The sequence below is a fragment of the Stenella coeruleoalba genome, assembly GCF_951394435.1.
Source record: "Stenella coeruleoalba genome assembly, chromosome: 9".
In the NCBI taxonomy this organism is placed as follows: domain Eukaryota; kingdom Metazoa; phylum Chordata; class Mammalia; order Artiodactyla; family Delphinidae; genus Stenella; species Stenella coeruleoalba.
In genome coordinates, this window is record NC_137155.1 from 37,177,590 (window position 1) to 37,202,615 (window position 25,026).

A 25,026-nucleotide genomic window follows, 5' to 3' on the forward strand; every position below is an offset into this window, starting at 1 on the left:
AAGTTAAAAGCTTCTTGAGAGACAAAATTAGCTTGCCTACAGAAGAACAAGAATTAGACCTGAATCTGGCTTCTTTCTCAATGGCAGATGCTATAGCACAAAGCGCAGTATTTATCAAGTTCAGAGAATATGATTGTGAATTTAAGTCTGAATCTTTTGTCCATCCAAACCATCAATCAATAGAAAGAAAAAATAAAGACATTATAAAACATAAATACTCATAAATTTCCTAATCACAGACCTTCCAAAAGAGAACTACTAGAAGATTATTCCCAACAAAATAAATCCAATAAATAGGACTAAAGTGGTAACAGACATATGTTAAGAAAAAACACTTTTTAAAAGTTTTAAAAAATACAAGAAGAGTTAACAAATAAAATTGTCTAAATAAATTTTAAGACAAATAAAAACATGATTATGTATATATAATAAACATAAAATGTGTGTGTATCTATATTCTACAAAAAAAACATTTTTTTTAAGTTGGGGAATTCACAAATTAGCCAGGAACTAGGTCACAGAGGATAGGAAATCTCTATGGATTCCTAAAAGCAGAGACCATGTGGCTCACATGTAAAAATAATGTGGATTGTTTTTCAAAAATCACAATAAAAAAACTAAAAATAAATTAAAAAAATAAAAATCACAATCAATATATCTACTAATTAATTTTAAAAGAAATTATTTTATCTCTTGGGATAATGAAGAAACCAAGATGAAAACAAGAATCTCTTTAGAAATAAAGATAAGATACTTTATATTAAAATCTCTGGGAGGTGACCAAAGTCATGCCCAAAAGAAAACGTTTACCCATAAATTGATTTACTAAAAATAAATAAATAAATAAGAAAATGTAAAAATTAAGTTATCCAAGCTTCATATGAAGTAGAAAAAAAAAGTCTAAAGCAACAGAAAGGAATAGATTGATGAGAACACAATTTTAAAGATACATTTTGCTGTGCAGCAGAAATTAGCACAACATTGTAAGTCAACTGTAATAAAAATATTTTTTTAATTTAAAGAGTAGTTATGATCAAAATGTCAAACACTATCATTTAAAGAGAAATTTAAAGAGATATAAAGTGGCAAGACTAAAAGAAAAAGAAAAAAGACAAAAACACCACTAAATATTGTTAGGAATGAGAAATAAAGCTGGAAATAGATATAAAACTTTCCAACTCATTTTACAAAATTAGCATAATCCTGAAACAAACCAAAAGAACACAAAAAGATAAAATTAACTATTGGTCAATTGTATTTATGAACTTGTATGAAAAATCCTATATAGAATGTTAATAAACTGAATCAAGCAATATAGTAAAATAACAATGCATTATCAATAACACTTTCAGGAATATAAGAATATTTCAGAGTGAGGGAATATTATAAATCAAGTCACTGCAGGGAAAGACTGAAGAAAAATAATATGATTTTCTCAATAAATTCCCCCCCCCTAAAATTTCCAAAATCAATTTTAATGGAATTTGCTAGCCAGACTGCAATTGAAGGAAACTTTCTTAACTTCATAAATGTTATCTAACAGAAGTGCCAGAAAGCAACATACTATTAGTAAATCACTAACAAGAATCTCACTGCATTCAAGAATAAGATTATTGTCCATTATCTCCACTACTCTTTAGCACTGTGGGGACATCTTGAGTAATGTAATCACACAAGAAAAAAGGACTGAAGTATACATAGAAATGGTTAAAACTCTTATTTGCAGGTCATATGTCTTCATAAGTGTATTTGTTTTCTAAGGCTGTCATATAAAAGTACCACAAACTGAATGGTGTATCACAACAGGAATTTATTCTCCCACAATTCTGTAGACTAGAAATGAAAATTCAGTGTGTTGGGGCTTCCCTGGTGGCGCAGTGGTTGAGAGTCCGCCTGCCGATGCAGGGGACACGGGTTCGTGCCCCGGTCCGGGAAGATCCCACGTGCCGCGGAGCGGCTGCACCCGTGGGCCATGGCCGCTGAGCCTGCGCGTCCGGAGCCTGTTGCTCCGCAACGGGAGAGGCCATAACAGTGAGAGGCCCGCGTACCGAAAAAAAACAAAACAAAAAAATCAATGTGTTGGCAGGGACATGCTTCTTCTGAGGGCTATAGGAAAGAATCCTTTATTGCCTCTTCCTAGTTTCTGGTGGTGACTTTTGATCCTTAGTTTCCTTCTCTGTATCACTCTCATCTTTTCCTCTGTAGTCACATGGCATTCTCCCCATGTGTCTCTGTCTTCACCTGATGTTTTGCTTTTCTTGTAAGGACACCAATCATACTGGGTTAGGGCCCTCCCCTCACTAATGCCCTCATCTTAGCTTGATTACGTCTGCAAGGATCCTATTTCCAAATAAGGTCACATTATGAGGTACAGAGAATTAAGACCTCAAAATACTTTTTGGGGGAATATAATTGCACCCCAAAAATAGGCATACAAAGAATCAACTGAAAAACCACTAGATAATAAGCAAGCTGAAAAAGGTGACCATACGTAATATCAACATCAATTATTTATTTTCCCTTAGACCAAAAATAAAAAGTTAAAAACTGTAAGGAGAGAGGGAATGAGAAAAGGGGGAGGGTGGCTTCCATAAACAACAACAACATCAACAACAAAACAATAATAATCTTAAAATTAGAATAAAAAGGTCATCACTATATGGAGAAAACTTCACCAATGGGCATAAATATCTGAATAAGAGGGAAGAAATGCAATGTTTCTGCATGGAAAGATACAATGCAGTGACAACACTCATTCAATATAAATAAAAACACCCATTCAAATTCAAGTTAATATATAAATTCAGCTGTAACCTGTTACAAAAGAAATCAAGACAGCAAACTTTATCTTTTTTATAGAATGCAACAAGTTGGGGTTTTTTCCCCCAAGATCACATGGAAGGCAGAACTTTAAAATGAATTAAAAGATCAAACGTTTATTGAAAAATAAGAACAAGGAGAGTACTTGCCCTATCACATGATAGTAACAATCACAGAATTAGTAAACGTCGTAATAAATACCACTTCTGTGTCAGGCATTCATCTAAAAGCTTTACATATATATTATTTAATATAGCTAAAAACTCTTAATATCTTAATTTGACAGATGAGTTATTTGAGACACTAGATGACTAAGTATATCGCCCAAGTTATACATACCATTAGTAACTGTGTGGTCTAATTCTAAAGTCCACATCCTTGACCAATACCATATGCATCCTGATAATGAAATATATTATAAAGTCAAAGTAATTAAAACCATTTGGTATTGTCGTAAGTATGGACATGTAAGTAATGGGATAGTACAGAGTCCATATACCGACCCATGTTAATGCAAAATTTCAAAAGTTCTCCAAATCATTATGAAATTTAACATGTGGAAATTCCTTATCCATTTAACAAATATAAGTTAGATCTTACCTAATAGTATTCAGTGTATATAATAATGCAAAATTACAAATAAATTAGAAGTATGAGAACCTGTTTTATAATTTGTTCTTTTTTAATAGAGTTTATTTTTTAGAGCAGTTTTAGGTTCACAGCAAAATTGAGCTGTTAAGTGTAGAGTTTCCATATACCCTCTGTCCCCACACAGGCACAGCTTCTCTTACTATCAACATCCCACACCTGAGTGGTGGTAAAGTTATTACAATGGATAAACTTATGGTGACATCATTATCACCCAAAAAGTCCAGACTTTACATTATGCTTTGTCCTCGATGTTGTACACCATATGGGTTTTGACAAATGTATGACATGTATCCACCATTATAGTATCAGATAGAATAATTTCACTACCCTAAAAATAGGCTGTGTTCTGCCTAGTCATCCCTGCCTGCCCCTGCTCTCCACCTCCCACAGCTCCTGGTAACCAATGATCTTTTCACTATCACCATGGTTTTGCTTTTTCCAGTACGTCATATAGCTGGAATGATACGGTATGTAGACTTTTCAGCTTCTTTCATTTAATAATATGCACTGAAATTTCCTCCATGCCTTTTCATGGCTTGATAGCTCATTCCTTTTTAGCACCGAATAATATTCCATTTTCTGAATGTATCATAGTTTATCTATCCATTCACCAACAAAGGACGTCTTGACTGCTTCCAAGTTTTGCAATTGTGAATAGAGTTGCTATAAACCTCCTTGTGTGGACATATTAATACATTTTCAACTCATTTTTGTATATACCAAGGAGCACTATTGTTGAATCATATGCTAAGTGTGTGTTTAGTTTTGTAAAAAGCTGCCAAACTGTCTTCCAAAGTGGTTGTAGCATTTTGTATTCCCACCAGCAATGAGAGTTTCTGGTATAATTTTCTTTTATAATCTACTTTCTTCACAGCAATTACCTTATGTATTCATTTGTTTGTATATTCTTAGTCTGTCTTCCCTTACTGGATTGTCTTGTTTAGTACTGTCTTCCTAGGACATAAAACAGTGACTGACAAGTTACAAGTGCCTTTAGTAAATACGTGATGAACAAATAAACCATTTAGTGTAGCTATTGAGACTATATAGAGCTCTGACATAAGTAAATGGAAAAATAAAAACAATCTAAAGAACACAAGTATATAAAAAACAAATTAAAAGTAATATATAATCAATAATATATTGAAAGCAGCTCAAATTCACTTATAATAAGAGAAAGACAAATCAAAAAAGCAATAAAAATATTTTTTGTCCATAATACTGAAAACAATTTAATGAATAATATTGAGTCTAATATAGCTATGAAAAAACAGGCACTGTCACATACTCTTGGTGAAATTGTAAATTGGTAATTTGTAGTATATTACAAAATAAATATTTGTAGAAAAAATAAGGGCATGAAAAATATAGATATCCCTTTTTCAAAAAATGCTACTACTGGTAATCTATCTTGCAGAACTGGCTGTCCAGTTGTGTTATGTATAGTGTGACTCTTTTATGAGAGATATGTCTTTATGAATTACTTCTGTAATTTAAACAAAGTTTTAAAAAGCTAAATGAATGGCTAATTATTTCAGTTCTATACCCAAATATGCATACTTTGCCAACTGGTCCAGTTAGTGCCTTAATTCCAGGAGCTGACTGAAAAAAATGTTATTTAAGTATAAGACATTTCTGCCATTGGAGATATAGTGTTCGTTTGTGTGTGTGTGTGTGTGTGTGTGTGTGTGTGTGTGAGAGAGAGAGAGAGAGAGAGAAATGGCAACTTCTTAATATTGAATTTTCTAATATCTTCATATATTAATATATCACTTTACGTAAAAAGTTATTCCTGAATGATAAAATATTTTATTAAAGAATATGTTCCCTTGTGAAGATCAGTTATAGATTTTAAGGGTTTAAATCTCTTTCTTTTCAAGAAATATCTACTATTATCTGACTAAAGGCTTAATTAACCATTAGAATCACCATCCCACCCCACATCCCATTCTCTCTCTTTCTTACTCACTTGTGTGGAGGGAAATAGGAAATGACAAAGAACATAGAGGATTCCCCCATCATTTTTCCAAACCAAGTTTCTTTAACTGACCATGCTACTGTACAGTTGAAAGTTCCTAGAAAGCTCTGTGTCATGTACTCCTTTCAATCTCCAGAAAGTAATGTATTTAATTGAAGCAGTATGGGAAGATGTTCCCTGACAGTATAAATTTCTTAGTATCTTTTTTATTAACAAAGACAATATTTTGGTAATAATTGTTACAAATGGATACTTTGTGGTTTTAAAATTCACAATTAAGTTATGCAAATGAGAGGAAAGTGAAAAAGGTCTAGCAAAAGTCTAAAATTCAATTAGACATTTCTTTTTCTTCTTTCCAATGGGTCTGATAAAAGGAAATAATCTAGTGGATTAACAAAAATGCACATATTAAAATAATTAAATTACATTGTTCTGAATATATGATACCTTTACTAAGATAAAAAACAAAGTTATGTCTTTTCAGCTATCCAAACGATTCACAGCTGCTCAATTTTGTTATCCTGAGTTGGCTTCACAGCGAAAATAATTTCTGAAATCTGCTTTCTGAGATTAGCAGTGCCCTCTCCCCCAATTTGAGCAAAAATAATTGGAAAGGCACATGTACAAGCTTCCAGTTTATACAAGTTCATTTATTTGAAATCCCTTGAGCTCCTCCAATTAGAAAACAAGTTTTTGAGTTAATATCCTTCAATTGTTAAAAACTTGCGTCACTGCAAGAGCACAGTGAAACGTAAAAGTCCCAGCACACTGGCAGTTGATTGTGAGGGGATGTGATTGTTCCACATTTAGACTGGAAAGGGTTAGAAACTCTGCTTCCCAATGTGGTTAATGAATGAAAGGAAAATTGGACCCCTGAGCCAGAGTCAGTGACCTACGGGAGTGAAAAATGTTCACAGGTTAACAAGGGCAACTGTTCCTTGCCATAATTCCCTGAGGAGGTAAATGACAAAAGAGGTCTATAAACTTTCTTGGTATTATTTATTAATCCATTTTCTTCCTAGAAAAAATACTTGGTGTATCTCTGGAAGACACTGGCCTTGAACATCTTAAATTCTATGTTTGTTTCTTTTTATTAATGACTCATTCATTAACATATTTTACTTTAATAATTCATTTTGACATGCTTAATTTATATGTACTAAGAGATTTATCATCCTATAAAATTCTAACTATTAACAATATAATGCACTTCAATGTAAATGGCAAAGTTGAAATCAGAGCTGCTAACTTTATAGTGACATAGTAACAGGTTCCTTGTTATCTAAATGGGGCAAGTCACTACAGAGATTTTTTTCTCCCTTAAGTGGGAATTACTTCAAACTTTTGTTTAAAAATATTGTTTTCTCCTGGACTGAAGAGAGAGTTCATAGCCATGGCCAAGCCACCCCCCGCCCCTCCCCGGTCATGTTCAGACACAGAACCCCTGATTGGCTATTGATGAGTCATTCCTAGTGAGGAATTTTATCTTAACACCTGCCTTATCGTTAACATCCTTTTCAACTTCTAGAAAAACAATAACCAAAAAGGAAAAAAAAAATATTTGGGACCAGTCCAGTTTTGAAACACCTGGCTTAGAGATAAAGACTGCAATTTTAGGCATTTATAATGTCTTTAGTTTTGGCCTGGAATTTGTTCCTCCTGTTGTGAGCATCCGCTGACTTTATCTTTGGTTGGGTCTTACTTCAGTCTAGTAAATTATAAAATGACAAGACATTCTCTGTTGCCATGGAAAACTCTGTGTATCAAAAAATCTCTGAAGCTCTAGCTTCACAGTAAACACATTTAATGAAGAAACATTACAACACTAGCTCTAATGAATCAGTCAGTAATCCTTTATGATGTAATTCCAGTCTGATATTGATAATCTTCAACTGAAAGTTAAAGAGGATATCCCAGGCTTATGTGACCACTATGAACCAAAACAGAACATTAAAAAAAATTACAGACAGGAAATACACAGCTGGAAACCAGAAGCACCAGTTTTACTTCGGCTATTAAAAAAATTCAGTTAACTAAATAAAAAATATTTATTCTACTTAATTTATTTTTTCCTCGGTATCTAGATGTGTCCCATATTGTTGCCTGTGAAAAGGTTATTACAAGGGCATAAATTTGTTTTAAAACTATGCGCTAATTTGCTAGGTAAACAGCATAAATTACTGAGCAATTACATAATTTATGCTATTATATCAATTAGTTGTATTGATTTTTTAAAATGTACTTTCCTCCTGTGTACATACATGCTCTGACATTGGACAGTCCTTGCCTGAGGCTCATTTAGCTAATTTCTAGGCAACCAGAAACTATCTGGATGGAAACTGTAGCAACAGTGTCTCAGCAAAATTAACCGGCTTCAGAGAGCTTGCCTTGCAAAACCATATTAACTAAGTGATGGCAAATGTCATAATACTAAAAACAAAGCTAAAACAAATAAATAAATAAAGACCTTAAATAGCTTCATAAGGTCCCTTTTATGTTTTGCTTTCTGGGGACTCAGCTGGCACTAGCCTGATGAGAAGGAATGATAGAGAAAGGAAAACAAGTCAGCAAAGGGCAAAGGAAAGAATGTGAGAGAGGCTGTGGTTAAAACTATGATGGCAGCGAGTGTGCTCAAGAGTTCCTTTAAAATGACAAGCTTCAAACACTAACAAGTATTGCTGAAGATGGGGAGACTGGAATCCTCATTCATTGCTGAGGATGTAAAATAGTTCAACCACTTTGGAAAAGAGTCTGGCAATTTCTCAAAAGGTTAAAGATAGTTACCATATGATCCAGTAATTCCTCTCCTAGGTATGTACCTGTTATGGATGGATTGTAATTAATTCACTGCCACCACAGACCAAGAGTGTACAGGCCCAGGGGGCAAGGCTCTCTCCTGCTAGGTTACTGCAGGCGGGGCCACCTCCTTGGTTTCAGTAGACCAAGCTGTTCCTGTCTGGGGCCTCAGGAGCAAGGTCATAGCCTATGGCTGAGAGGGCAGGGCCACCAGTCAGAGCCAACGGGATGGGGCTGGTGCCCTATGTGCCCTAACAGTGAGGCCCCATTCCAGCAGGCCTGGAAGGAGTGGTCACCACCGTGGTAGACCCAAAGCACAGAGCATCTAGTCAAAGAGGATTATTCTGAAATCATAAGATCTAACAGAAGTTGCCTTGATGAATTTTAGACTTAAGTGGGGCCTGTTATCCATTTCTTCTTTATAATTTCTCCCTTTTGGAATGGAAATGGTTACACTATGCCCATCCTATCACTGGAGTTTAGAAGCACATAACTTGTCTAGTTTTACAGTTTCATACCTGGAGAGGAATTTTACCTCAGGACAAATTACACCTTGAGCTTCAGTTACACTTGACTTAGATGATATTTAGATAAGACTTTGGACTTGGAGTTGATGCTTTTGGGGCTGCTGGGATGAGGTGAATGTACTTGGCATACAAGAAGAATATGAAAAAAAAAAGAATATGAATTTGGAGGGGGCAAGACTGTAGAAAGTTATGGACTGAGTTGTGTCTCCCAACCCAATCCATATGTTGAATCCCCAGTCTTCAATGGGACTCAATTTGGATATAAGGCCTTTAATGAAGTAATTAGAGTTAAATGAGGTCATAAGGATGAGGCCCCAGTCTAAATAATCTGCTGTCTTCATAAGAAAAGGAAGAGACGCCAGGAGTATATGTGCACAGAAATAAGTCCATGTGTCGATACAGTGAGAAGGTAGCCATCTGCAAGTAAGGAGGAGAGATTTCACCAGAAATCAATCCTTCCAGCACCTTGATCTTGGAATTCCAGACTATAGAACTGTGAGAAAATAAACTGCTGTTGTTTAAGCCACTCAGTCTGTGGTATTCTGTTACAGCAGCTTGGGCAGACTAACACAAGGTGTGAAAAAGATATGTCTATGCAAATCTTTGCACATGAATTCCATAGAAGCATTATTCTTAATAGTCAAAATATGGAAACAACCCAAATGTCCATTAACTGATGAACAGATAAACAAAATGTGGCATATTCCTACAATGAAATATTGTTTGACCATAAAAAGAAATAAAGTACTGATACATGTGATGACATGTATGAGCCTTGAAAACATTAAGCTAAGTAAAAGAAACTAGGCACAAAACACCACATTTTGTATGGATCCATTTATATGAAATGTCCAGAAAAGACAAGTCTATAGGAAAAGAAAGTAAATTAGTAGTTGCCTATGTCAGAGGGTGGAGGGGTAAGGGGAGTGACAGCTTAACAGGTACAGAGTTTCTTTTTGGAGTGAAGAAAATGTTCTAAACTTAGATTGTAGTGATGACTGCACAAGTCTGTGAATATACTGAACATTATTGACCTCTACATTTTAAATTGGTGAATTTTATGTTATGTGAATTTTATCTCAATACGTTTAATTGGCATCCTCCAAGGCCACACTAATTAATACTGACAGGTGTTTTTCACAGATAGTACATCCAATGACACTGTTTACCAGGCAAGACTCTCTCTAGTATGCAAAGAACACCTCTAGTTCCTCCTTCTAGTCCTAAAAGTTTATGGCAAGTGCTTCATTTTCCTCTTTATCTCTTCCACTCTTCCTTCCTTTACCTTCTCTTCCCTTTACTTCTTTTAATGAATAATTTAGTCCTGAAAGCTTTAGATTAGGCAGATCAAGGTAGGTGACTACGTCAGCATTAAAATGGGAGATATGAGGCCCAGAGAGGGGTGTCAGAGTCCAAGTGGGGTGAAGAGTGTGCCCACATGGCAAGAATACCTTGGAAAGATTGTCTGAGTTCTACTGGGTTAAGGGGGGTATCTACATGAGGGTTTGCCTGGCATGAGGTGTCAGCCTAAGCAAGGTGAGAGGGCATCTCTATAGAAGGGTCGCCCCATGTAGAGTGTCAGGGCCTGAGTGGGATGAGGAAGTAATACAAACAGCAAAGTTCCAAAGCAGGGAGTCAGAGAAAGAGCAGAGTGAGAAGTGTGTTCCTGAGGAGGAACAGCCTGGTGTGAGACATTAGAGCCCAAGAAGGGCAAGGAGTATATCCAAGCAAGTGGGCAATTAGAATCCAAGCAAGGTGAGGAGGACATGCATGTAGAAGAACAGATCAGCGTGAGTTGTTCGAGCCCAAATGTGCTAACTAGGGTTTCTATGCAAGAAGGTGGGTGACCCTGAGTGGAGAGTCAGAGCCTGAGCAAGGTGAGAAGAATGTCCAAATGGAGGGGCTGCGTCGTATGAGGTGTTGAAGCCCAAGAAAGCTGAAGAGAGCACTGATGTGGAAGAGGGCAGACAATGCCTTGGGAGTCAAAGCTCAGATGGGGTGATGAGGTATCCACAAGGATGATGTGATGGCAAGAAGATGAAAAATTGTTTACATCCAGGGAAAATACTTAAGTAAATAAATAATGGGTACCACATTATTCACTGCATGAGAGAGAATTTACAAATATCACAATGGAGAAAGCTAGATAAACTGTTCTGTTACATAGGAATTAGAGGTTTTGGTGTGAACTCATAATCTTATCTATATACCTTATGGTCATAATAAAGGATATGCAAGGTATACAAATGGATTACATTTGTACTCAAATTTTAATGTACTTAAGAATCACCAGGCATGAGTTTTTAAATGATTCTCAAACATATTCCAGGAAAATCAGAAAATAGATCATGATCAAATAGACTTATCTCAGGAAAGCAAGGGTGGTTTAACATTTGAAAATCAATTTAATTCACTACATTGATAGAACTAAAAAAAAAAGACTGTGATTATTTCAGTTGACACAAAACTGCAACTGATAAAATTTAATGCCTTTCATAAGAAATTATCAGCGAATTAAGAATAGAAAGAAACTTCACTAATATGATTTATGACATTTACAAATTTGGCCTACTTTCACTGGGCTAAAACTTTATTAGGATAGCACTGCATATTGGTACTCTTCCTTAGCAATCATCTTTCCTTCCTCTCCTAACAGATTTGAATTGTGGTCTGAAGGCTATTCCATCTTCTCTGATTCTCCCCTTTATCCTTCATAGCTACTTCCATGAATAATCTTTTTCACACCTAATCCCATTTTAATGTTTGACTTTCAGAGGACCTGAATTATGAACATGTAGTTCCAAAAACATGTGTGAACAAATGTTAATGACAACACAATTCTTAATAGCTCCTTAATGGAAGCAACCCTGATGCCTATTAATAGGAGAATTGATAAATTGTGGTATGTGTAATGGTGTGCAAGGTTATTAGTATCCCTTATCCTGAATTTCCTTATCTGTGAAATGGAGATACAATAATATCTCCTCTATCATAGGTTTTATGAAAGGTTAAATATATTCATGAATGTGAGGTGCTGAGAATAATTCTTAAATTTGGTCATTCTAATATGATTACATAAATTACCAATTATCATTATGAACATGATTATATAGTCTTTTTTCTACTGAATGTTAAAGTTTTTGAATTAATTTTCCTTAAAGACAAATGTTCATAATTTTTCTTTCTGCTTAAAAAATATGACTTCATATTTTGATCATGTCAGACTTGATCTCATCATTCTTCTGTTATTAATATGTCATTTGTGGTCAGAGAACATGTTTTATGGTTTCAACCCTTTTAAATTTACAGAAATTTTTTTAACGGCTTAACATATTATCTGTCCTGGAGAATATCCCATGTGCACTAGAAACAGCATGTATTCTGCTATTGTTGGGCTGCAATCAACAGATGTGTGTTAAGGCTAACTGGGTTATACTGTTATTCTTCTTTTTTCTTTTTTGATATTCTGCCTAGTTATTATAATCATTATTGAAAGTGGGGTACTGAAGTCTCCAAATATTATCATTGAATTGTCTGTCTCTCCCTTCAATTCTGTCAGTTTTTGCTTCATTTTTGAAGGGGACTCTTTTTTCTTAAGTGGATATATAAATTCATAACAGTTTTATCATCTTGATGAATAGACTCTTTTGTCAACATAAAATATTTCTCCTTGTCTTTAGTAACAATTTTTGTCTGAAAGTATATTTTGTCTGATTTTAGTATAACCGTTCAAACTCTCTTGTGGTTTCTGTTTGAATGGTATTTATTTTTCCATCGTATACTTTCAACTTATTTTTGTCTTTGAATTAATGTCTCTGTATCTTGCAGACAGCACATAGTTGGATCTTTTTAAAAAATCCATTCTGCAAATATGTTTTTTGATCGGAAAGTTTAGCCCATCTACAGTTAATGTAATTATGAATAAAGTAGGATTTGCATTTGCCATTTTCTATTTGTTTTCCATAAGTCTTATGTTGTTTATTTTGCTGTTGCTGCCATTCCTCTATCCCTCCATAAGTGCTTCCTTCTGTGTTAAATAGAGGTTTTCTAGTAACATACTATTTTAAAACTTTTGTTTCTTTTACTACTTTTTGAGGTATTCTCTGAGTGACTGCCCTAGGATTACAATTAGCATCTTAACTGAAACAATCTAGTTCAAATAAATATCTACTTAATTTTAATATTATATAAAAGCTTTGCTCCAATATAGGTCCATTCCCTCCCCACTCCTTTGTGCTACTATCACACTACAAATTACATCTTTGTACATTATAATCTCATCAACATAGTTTTGTAATTATTGACTTATGCATTTGTCTTTTGTATCAGATAAAAGATTTACAAACAAAAAGATAAATATACCGTAATCTTTATTAATTTCTGTAATTACTTTTATCAGTGCTTTTACTTCTTCATGTTGAAGCAAGTTATTATCTAGCTTCATTTTAGCCTGAAGGACTTCCTTTAATATTTCTTGTAGAGCAGATCTGCTAATGATAAAGTCTTTTAGTTTTAGTGTCTGAAAATGAATTAATTTTTCCTTTATTTTTGAAGAATGTTTTTGTAAAATACATAATTCTTGGGTAAGTCTTTTTCAGTACGTTACAAATGTCATCTCATTCTTTCCAGTTTCCATGGTTTCTGATGAAAAGTCAGCCATTGATCTTATTGTGGTCTCTCCCTGGGCTGCGGATTCAGGCCAGTTTTCTGCTCACTAGTCCTCTGCCAAAGCTCACTTTTGCCACCACTGGGAGTACGCACAAGGAGTTGGCCACAAATGTGTGGGTGAGGCACAGAGAGCTGGCGGTGCCCATCAGCCACCGGGAGGATCTACAGGTGAGGCATCCCCAGTGGTTCATGCGCAGCTTCTTAATAAAGTCCATGGTGTGATCCGTGTCCCTTTAATGCCCTGCAAGAGTCCTACCTGCCACTCCCCCAGCCTCTTTGTGTCTCCAACTCCTGTAGCTCACAACACAGTACTCTGGATGCAGAGAGAGAGAAATGGGCCTTTCTGGCAGCATCCCACCCACCCAGCTGGGAAAACTGGGTACTCACTCAAATGCTCTTCCCTTCCTCCTTGGGAGAAATCTCTGGCCAAGAAGGTCTCTCTTGGCATTAGACTATGCCACTTTGGGTTGGGGTGATATAGATAAAATCAAATGCTTCCTCTTACCCTCTCTAATGTCTCCAAAATTGTTTTTGTTGTTGTTTCAATTAAGTGCTGGAACTTCTTCTGGACTTCCATAAAAGCTCACCTATCCATAAGTAATTTTCTAATACAGTGTTTTCCAGGAGAGAACACAGACTGAGAGTACCTAGAGCCAGTTCACAGACCACTGCAGGGTCCACTACCAAGACGAAGTCTGTATGCCTATTACCCACTGCTCGGGTGGGTCTTCTAGGTTCCTTGGCATATGGTGCTGGATCCCATAGCTCCCTCAGAGGTACTTTTGTCTGTGGATGGATGCCAAATTGTTGTTGAAGGGGGGATACAATGACAAATGTCTTATATAGCTATCTTGCTGATATCATTTCCACATAATCCATTTCTCTTGAATAAATGCTCCCAGCATTGTTGTAAGCCTGTGGTCAATTTCCAGAGTTCTGGAAATGTTAATTTTGATTATTTTTGTTCACATTACTTTTATGGAAGCAAGGGTTTTCAGAATTCCTTGCTTGGCCATTCCATGGTGCTTCTCCCGCCTTCCTTTTCACCATAGAATATGGTTATCATCATCTAGACTTAAACATTTTAAATGATATCTTTGCAGAAGAACTATACCAATAAGATGAATAAACTTTCAGAAATGTAAACTTGATTGAGGTGTCCCTTATTATTTAAACTGTCCAAAACGCTCAGGCATTTCTGAATAAAAATCAAAGGTCTTATGATATCTAGTTCCAAATTCACTATTACCTTCAGGCATCCTGTGACTCAGAAATGTTTGCCAAGTGTGTTGCATTCACTCACAGCTTTCAGTTTTTACATACTCTGCTCCCTTTGCTTGGCCATCTTGCCTAATGAATTCCTTCTAGTCATTCTTCAAGTCAAATATCAAGTCAAAACTCAATCACTTCTTCTCTGAAGACTTTCTGTAATCCCAGAGGTAATGTCTTTTTATATCTTCATCACGCTGTGTGCATTCCTCTATTAAATCACTTTTTATATAGTATGTAATTGTGGTTTGCCATCTCTTTCCCCACCACTTTAAGAGTTGGAATTACAGAATTTCAATTTTTTAAACCCTATGCTTAGGAAAATGCCTGCCATATAGTATGAACTACTTGAATGTTGTCTGAATAACTGGGTGAGAGAGTTGAGAGTCATAGACAAGGAAGTTTGGAAGTGGGAGATAGCAATTAAGAGGATCATGGTGCTAGCTTTATTCAACCAGAGAATATATTTGGATACTTTTCTTTATCCCTTCTCCAGTAAATGATAAATGGCTTTCTGCCCTGGTGAAGAGAGTCCCCTTTAGCTTAGTAATGCCTCTGAGTGCACTAAGAATTAATGGTTCAGGGCTCAAAGGAAAAGATTTGGCACAGGCAGGGATGGGAGAAGAATTATGCAGCCAAAATATTTCTCTTCTTTTTTTCCTCAAACTCTCTGAAGGGAGAAAACATAAAACTGAATATTATATTAAGCATTAAACAAAGATAATATTCTCACTCTGTGATTAAAGGATAATGGTGTTCTTGTGATGGTGTCAGTTATAATAAACTAAATAAATTACAAGTAGTAATCTTGTTTGTAGGAAGTTATACTGGTTGACATGTCATATCTTTTCCATTTGTAGTTTCCCAAACTTTCTGATTTGTTTCCAACAAAAATTGATGTTGGTAAGATGAATAAAAACCTAAGCATGGGAAGAAGTTGATGGATAGCTTTATGTGGTCTGCATGGAAAAATCCTCCTCAGGAAGGAACCCAAATTACTAACTGGAAAAGGGTGGGAAGAATAACTGATGTCAGTAAAAAAAAGTTATGAAAAATCAAAAGGTCAGAACTTTGGATATTTGTAAGTTAAGGTGTATTTTGACTTGTCCTGGAGAGACTCAAAAACTACGAGTAAACTGAATTACTTCCAGTGAAATTACTTGGCTCAAATAATTTCCTATTTCAATACCTTGCTGCTATGAGGACAAGTGAAATAGACCAGTGCAACTAATAAGCCAAATTATATAATATTTGGGGGAGACCTTGAAACATGACAGTGTAAACTATATTGCATCCATATTTCTATTCATGCACCATTATTGTAATCAACAGTTAGTTGTTCAAAGTAACCAAGACTTTACTTAAACTTTTTATATTCCTTCTATACGTAGAAAGGTAGATTAATTTCTTGTACAAAAAGAGAAATTTATGTGTGACAGATATAAATTTCATCGATTATTTTAAAATCCAGAATTTTAAAAATACAAATAGTAAATACTGGCGTTTCTGTCACTTCATTTAAAATACTACTAACTGATTAAAAATAATCCTACTAATATATATATTACTTTGAGCAAGATATCATCTATCAGTTATCTGGTATTCAAGAAAACAAATGTGCTAAAGACACTGATCTGAAATATATTAAATTTCCCCTTCCTTTTATTAGCTGGTATCACAGTTATTACATATATCACATATACATATAACTATATATAATCATATACAATTATATATGATATATACATGTTTTAAAGTCAGTTTATTTACTCCAGTACTTAAAGAATATTCTACCTTGTTACTAAAGGCAAAAATTGCTAACCCTTCCTAATTTACATGAAACATATTATTAGTCCCCCTTTATAGTGAGGAAAGTGAGTTACACAGAGCTTAATTTATTCATCCACGTTCACCCAACTAGCAAGAAGTTAAGCTGAAGTTGGAACACAAGAATGTTTGACTTCATGTTCTTCCCACCTCTTCTCTTCCCTTTTTCAACACATATTTTTGAGTGTTCACTATACACCAGGTAATGTGCTGTGCACCAGAAATTTAATCATGAGAAGATCCCCAAAAAGGAAATTAGTGAATTAGGCAACAAATAATGTGTCATGTTTGACTGAAAATAGAGTTGGTATTTCTAATATTACTGTCAAGGAGCATAAAGACAGGGACCATCAGAAAAAATAGTAGCTGTCCTAGGGCAGGCTTTTGGACTGAGGACAGGGCAGGGGGTGAGGGATATCAACTAAGTTATGGGTTAGAAAAAGAAGTCCTATAGAGAAAGGTCATGGATTAAAAAGAAATGACAGGGACTTCCTTGGGGGTCCAGTGGTAAAGAATCCACCTTCTAATGCAGGGGACGTGGATTCGATCCCTGGTGGGGGAGCTTCCCACATGCCACGGGGCAACTAAGCCTGTGTGCCACAACTACTGAGCCTGTGTGCCTCAACTAGAGAGCCTGTGTGCCACAAACTACAGAGCCCATGTGCTCTGGAACCCATGCGCCACAACTACAGATCCCACACACGCCACAACGAAAGATCCCGCATGCCCCAATGAAGAGCTTGTGTGCCGCCATTAAGACCGGATGCAGCCAAAAAAAAAAAAAAAATGATAACGGGAGATAAATAGTGGTTGAGATGACAGTGAGTATTAGGACATTCTAAGACAGAGGTAAAAGTGAGAATGAGCCCCAAATGAGTTTAGAAAGACAATTTCTCTAGGGCAGGTCAGTGTTTGGAATAGGCAGAAGTTTAAATCTTTTGGTTACAGGAATTAAATTCTAAAGGTAGAAGTCTAGTAGGTTTTAGATTAGAAAGAGGGGCAAGCATGGGAATGACATTATTGCTGCCATAGATGATGGTATGGCTAAGCATCTATACCTAGGAAATGCCAAAACATGCAGATGTCTCTTAAGTGATCTTAGCTATATAAACAGAGAATAGAAGCACCCCAAAATCAGACAGATCATTACAATAAACAGGGACAACAGAAAAAAAAGAGAAGAAAAATAAGATTTGGAGAAACACCCATGGGGTTTTTCTTCCTTTCTTAAATTTCTGAATGACTAATTTGTCCCTGGATACCACAAACATCAACTACTCATTCCAAAACTGCTTAGAACATTTTTTTGAGTTTTTTACAAAACATTTTTCAATCATTAGTCCAAGTTTATATAAGCAGGTTTAGATACAGGCCCTCTGAGCATTCTTATTTAATGATATACGGCATGCTGTACTTTTGAATTGGGTAAATTTCCACTCACTTTATATTTAGGCCTCCCAGGACCTTGTTCTATAATACAGAAGAAACGCAACTTGATTCCACAGAGGCTACATGTAAGTTATGGCATTCTCATAAATGTTACTTGGGCTACCCTAGAGAAAAAGCAAAAAGAGATACTCCATAGAATAGTCAGCAGTAGTGAATGAAAAACCTCTAGTTAGATCCAAGAGAGAGGGTATGGCATGTATTATAGCAAAGTGGCTTCAGTATAGCTGTCACGGTTTATATTACATCATGGTTAAGAGCACAGACTCTAAAGACAGGATAACTGGGTTTCAATCTCAGCTCTGCTACTTACTAGCTGTGTGACGCAATAAAGTCATCCAACCCCTCTGCATCTCGGCTTGCTTATTAGTAAAATGAATATATTATAATAGGATCTACTTCAAAGAGTATTATGACAGTTACAGGAGTTGATATATATAAAGTGCCTTGACCAGAACACTACAATTATTATTATTATTTTGTGGTTGGTGACGCAATGTATAGGCTTTGGCAGTAAATAGTCTTAGCATGGCCAAACCAGAAGTGTGCCTGTTTTCTGCTCACGTAACTAGAATCTGACAGAAACTAAATTGAGACTCAAAAAACTCATTGACTACTCCTTACTAAAAATTCAGGTTCATATGAGCACAGGCAGAAGTCATATAACGGACATTCTGAACTAAAATAAAACTACCTAACCTAGTATTACCAGTTTGATAGTCTTGAATAAGAGATCTCCTACTATGCCTTCTATAATATAAATGTTTTCCTAACACATTCTCCTTTGCCACCATTGTGCAAAGTATGGAGTACTGACCAGAAGATATCTCATCAACTTTGATCTGACCACGGAAGCAAGTAGGTTTTTGCTCTTCTTTGCCAGACATCATATTTAGCATTAGTTTTTCTAGACGTTTTAACATACTTTCACTCATATTGTTTGAATTTAGAGTTAACTAAACCCCTAGGCTGTCCTCAATATTCTGCAAGTTGCTGCATTGACAGGCAAGATGAGCTCCATTTTATTGCGTCTCTTAACTTAATAAACTACCTATTTTAGTTTATTTCCAGTGAAAAGTGACTTCACGCTTGCTGACACATGTTCAGTGGTTATACAAGAAATGTTGATATTTTGTCTTTCGTGCATCAACTCAGTCTTCTCACTCTCTTGCACTTCCGCTTTCCAATTTCTTTGAAGCCACTGTCCATTTGACATGAAAAATGTACTTATAGTCATGTGGCTAATTATTTCAAGGAGAGGTGAAAAAAAAATCTCGAATATGGCATGATTAACTCCATCTGCTTCAGCTAAAGCAATTGCATACTGCAGAATTTCTTTGCAAAGACAAATTTTCAGCAATTTACTTTTGTTAAATATTGCATTCTGTTCCTCCAATACTGGACTGATTTTTTTATGTATCGTCAGAGAATCGACACTATCCCATAGCACATCTTAAAGATCATATACTTTTCCTGTGAAATTTTATGCAAGTGAATTGTCTTTGTTAGCTTTTACCAAATTATTATCACTTCTCATGTCATTATTCAGGTTTTTAGCTCTTGGCTTTCTAACTTCCCATTGCAAAAGTGAATAGTCTCATGATGGTTGACTGTTCCATTCAAGATCTGAGGTGAAGAGGTAGAGATGGGGATGAGGCCAGACTAAGGAGTGCTATTCATATCCTTGATATATGACTATTATCTCTGCTACTCAGTTTCATAGCAGCAATATTTCTCCTGTTGCCATCAGACAGGATTATTTGCAATAAAGCTCTTAAGAGTTTTGCAACTAACCCCAAGGCTGGGGCTGGACCTGAGATGTGCTACTTAGTATCTGATAATCTTAGGTTTTTTAGACTCCCTAACTCTCAGATTCCTCATATGTTAATGAAGATAATTAAGACTGGAATATTCCTGGTAGGGTTGTTAAAGGACTAAGGTAAATTATTTAAAGTGTTCCATGTCATGCCTGACACACAGAGGTTACTCAATAAGCATAGCTATTACTATTTCTGAAAATATGCACTCTTCAAAAGTATTTGTGAAATAACTATTAATTTAGATTAAATTACCTTGTATCAGGTTATGATTAAATGTAAAAGAACTGGAATTTGTTGATGGCTTAAAGTAAACAGAACTTAAAGAATATACACATGATTTTTTCATCTTTTTGCTTAAACCCTAAAGTACCTGAGAAAAAAAGAAGACAAAATAGCAATATTATTTAATATTTACTAGGTCTAAGAATTAAAAAGATGGCAAATGCCCAAATAAGAACCTATCCACTCCTTGATGATTTCTTCCACCACATCACTATTACACTTTCTGAATTCTTACACATATTCTGTACCTAAAAATTTACCAGTAAAGTATTAAACTCATGCTTATTTTGATAATTGTTTCACATGTTTTTTTTAGCCTGTTTAAAAATGCAGTATAGCCCTAATGACTTGATTAAGATCCTTTAGTAGATAGGTGTATATGTCTTAAGCTTTAGAACAAAAACAGCATCACCTCCTCATCTGGTTTGACTATATTGGTCTTAAACACCTACACATAAACCTATACATAACGAATGATGAATAACTTATTCTGGTAATTTCATAGTTTGAGAATATTGTGTTACATGGTGGGCCTGGATCTCTCTTCAGGAAAGGACTTCTTGTCAAGTATGGCTGGGATTGCTATTGGTGAACAGTGTTTAGCTGTCAGCCACCCTGGTGATTGCCTCAGATGTAGAGATCTGCCTCACCTAAGGTTTTGTCCCTTCCTATGAGACAGCCTGGGACCTGGGACCTGGGACCCTTTGCTGCAGTGCTTACACCTGGACAAATGTCTCCTCGAGCAACAAAATACAAAGAAACTATAAGGGACTAAAAATAACCGCATGCATGCACATAATTAGTTGGGACTAATTGTGAACAAGATACAAAAAGACCAAAAACTCAACAAAAGTAGGGTACTGCACATGCACCATGCACATAGCAGCACCAAGGGGGTGGGCAGACTACCTAAGCCACCCCTCTGGCCCAACCCCTGGATCCACCCCTACCCTCACCCCATATAAGGAACCAGCTTGCCTCCCCTCGGGGAGCGAACAAGGGAAACTATTACTTGTTTTCACTCCCTCCTGCTGCAGCAGGAGCCCCAATAACGCCTTGCGTGAATTTCTTACCTGGCTCTTATCAATTTCTATTGATTAAGGGAGGCCAAGAACCTGGGTCAGTAACACCTAGAGTGACCCCACTTTCTCTTTGAAGTATCCCTGAACACCCTAACTAAAATTGCAGCTCCTTTCCCATAGCTGTACACATGCACTTCTATGTTTACATCTTTCAATAACATTGCTATATAACATACTTGACATATTTATTTACTTATGTGCCACTGTTTCTCTTTCCCCTTCAGAATACAAGCTCAATGAAGGCAACATTTGAGGTCTGTTTTGTTTACTGCTATATCCTAAGTGCTCAGAAGAGTATCTGAAACATAATAATTGTTCAATAATTGTTTTTTAAATAGCTATGAACTGTAGAGTAAATATCCTACTCTCTGTTAAGGAAGAAAGGTGAAATATGTAGTGTTCAATAAAATAAACAAAAGTTGTGTTTGTAATTTGGATTTTCTCAAAGTTCAGCTTCAATGATAAAAGATGCTTATTTATAATGATGAAGCTCTACTTTATTCTTCCCTTGGTTATTTATCCATGAATGTTTATTTCCTTAGTAAAAATCTAGGAGGAGAGGAAAAATGTGTGGCAGTCAGTATAGCTCCCTTTTATACACAGCTGCCCAAGGCCACTTAGCTATCTCTTTGTCATTAAAAAAAAAAAAAGTGTCTGAGTTTTGCTTCCTAAATTTGACTTCAAATCTTCTTGTACATACTTGAATCTCTCACATCCAGCAATTTAACTTCACATCAAGAACTTCCTTTTTACGGGGGGTGAGGGATAGTTTGGGAGTTTGGGACTGACATGTACACACTACTATATTTAAAATGGATAAACAACGAGGACCTGCTGGATAGCATAGGGAACTCTGCTCAACACTCTGCAATAACCTAAATGAGAAAAGAATTTGAAAAAGAACAGATACATGTATATGTATAACTGAATCACTTTGGTGTACACCTGAAACTAACACAACATTGTTAATCAACTATACTCCAATGTAAAATTTAAAACAAAAAAATAAAACACACAAAAAAATTTCCTTTTTAAAGAAAACCCATTCTTTTTATGGCTTTTTCATTCAAAGGCTTCCCAAGAAACTTTCATAAACTCTCCTCTCTATGCCTGCTCTCAGTACAAGGCACAGCAAAGTATTAGCAACTGAAACTGCCTCTTTGTCCAATTGGGGTTCCAGGCCACTGGTCCCAGAGTACACCCAGTAAAGTATTCCCTGATAGCTGGGAGGAAAAGTTAGCTTAAAATATTCTTGTAAAATTTTTACTGAGCTATATCTTACATATCATACAATTCATCCATTTCAAGTGTATATTTTAAAGATTATTAATATTACTAACTACTATAAACATCATCATAGATCAGTTTTAGAACATTTTTATTCCTCAATAAGATTGTTCTTATCCACTTATGCTTAATTACCATTCCCAGCTTCAGGCAACCATTAATTTACTTTATTTCTCTAAAAATTTGCATATTCTGGATATTTCATATAAATAGAATTATACAATATGTGCATAAAATGCCTGGCTTCTGTCATTTAGCATAATGTTTTGAAGTTCTTCCATGATATAGCATATGTCAATAGTTTTATTGTTGAATAGTATTTCATTGTATGGATATGCCACATTTTGTCGATCCACCTATTTTGTCTATCCAGTTGATTGGCAGTTTTTCAGTTTTGGGACATGATGAATAATGTAACTATGAACGTGTCCTTGTGGGGACATATGTGCTCAATTCTCTTATGTAGATATTTAGTAATTTTATGTTTAACTTTTTGAGAAACTGACAAACCATTGTCCAAAGTGGTTGTAAAAATTTCATTCCCACCAGCATGTTTCTTCACATCCCCCATCAACATTTGCTATTGTCAGTTTCATTTATTACAGGCATTCTAGGTGGTTTGAAATGACATCTTATTGTGGTTTTAAATTGCATTTCTGTGGACAGGGGGATGGGAGTAGGCCAAGTTAAACATCAAAGACCCCACTGTTTTTACTGAAGTCTGGTAGTTTTTCTTGAATAATCCATCTTCAGATGGTTGGAAGCCCTTGGTTGATTTCCAGAGTTCTGAAAGAGTCTGTTTTGCTGATATTTGTTGTTTTTGTGGAGGAGATTTACCAAGGTTCTCACTTCACCACTCCGTAAGTCCTGCTCAAATCTAAAATGTTGTTATGATAAGTTTTAATTTTATAAAATTCATCTTTATTCAGAGATTTCTTAATTCTCCCTCTATATTATCTCTTTTTATTATTTGACTTCTCAACATTTAAAATGTTCTCCATTAGAAATTTATTTTGATAGAAGCTAGCCAGTTGTCTAACCACCACATGTTAAATAGTATTTCCCTTTTCTTCTTTGCATGCTTGTATCACTCTTTGCCAACTATAGGCTTTTTTCAAGCTTGTACTTTTATTAAGAATGATACATTTATTTATACATTTTTTGAACACAGAAAAGTTAAGAGAAAAATAATAGCCCACTGAAATGCCACTTAAATACTATTATCTATATGTTACATTACTTATCTATTTCTCTATCTACTTATGTTTTCTGAAGTTTCACCTGTGTGTAATTTTTACATGAACACACTGGCCAACGAATGCAGAGACATCCAATCATCATGTCAAAAACTCTTCAACTTTCCATTATTAGGAAAATGCCATGATGATGATGATGATGAAATAGTAATAAGAACAAACACATAGTGTCTGTTATGTAACAGGTTCTGTTCTAACTACTTACAAATATTAACTCATTTAATTTTTATATCAACTCTATGAGGTAGGTACTACTATGATTCCCATTTTCCAGATGAAGAAACTGAGGCACAGAAGGGTTAAATAACTTGTCCATGGTGACTCAGCTAGAAAATAGTGGAGTTGGGAATTCCAGTTCCAGAATCCTTACTGTCAAATCTTATTACTATCCTTGCTTTACATGAGTTAACTAAGGCACACAGTGGTTAAGAGTTGTTCGACCAGTAACTAGTACAACTAACACTTTGATTCACTCAGACTCTACAGGTGGCAGAGGGCAACTACTGGGGATACAGTACACACACGCCCCCAGGTTTAAGATGGGAAGACAGTTTGGGGAAGAAGAGATTCCCACTGTCTATATTACCTAGGACTTAAGCTACTTTCCAGAGATCCATTCCCTGACTTCTTGCCTAGAGGGGAGTGTGACAAGACAGTGCAGATGTACCCAGCTAGAAGAAAACTGGAAAACTGGAAGCAACAGGAGTTTGAATTCCAAAATGAGCTGTTAGAACATTTCACTCCAGTAGCAATCTGCCTATAGCAATATCCCAGCTACAAGGGCAGGACCACTCCAACACCTACAAAGAGATGCTGGAAAAAGGTATAGCCAATAACCTTACCAACCACCTGCTTGAGCATCTGTGCTCTCCTGGATAAACTGGTAGCCCAGGCTGACTGATACGATACTCTAGAGTCTAGATGCATTAATGGCTCTTACATCCTGACAACTCTGGGCATGCTGGCAACATACACATCGACTGTGTCACACATATTGGCCAGTTCAGACAAAGAGACCTTCCTAGAATACCCTAGGATTACCACCCAGGCAGAGACCCCCTCTCCCTCCTCAGAACCCAGGAAGGCTCCTGGCCATCCTACACAGGCAGCACACAAAGCATGAAAAGGGCCAGCTGAGATCTCTCTAAATTTTGCTAGACCATCTCCTCTTTTATCTTCTTTCATCTGCACGAAATTTTTATGTTCATTTCCCCAAACTTTTTCTGGGCATGGTTTTCAAGTGCTCACTTCAGCCAGTGAATGCATTCCTGTTAGTTTCAAAATGTTAACATTGACAGGTGACAGGTAGTAACAGTT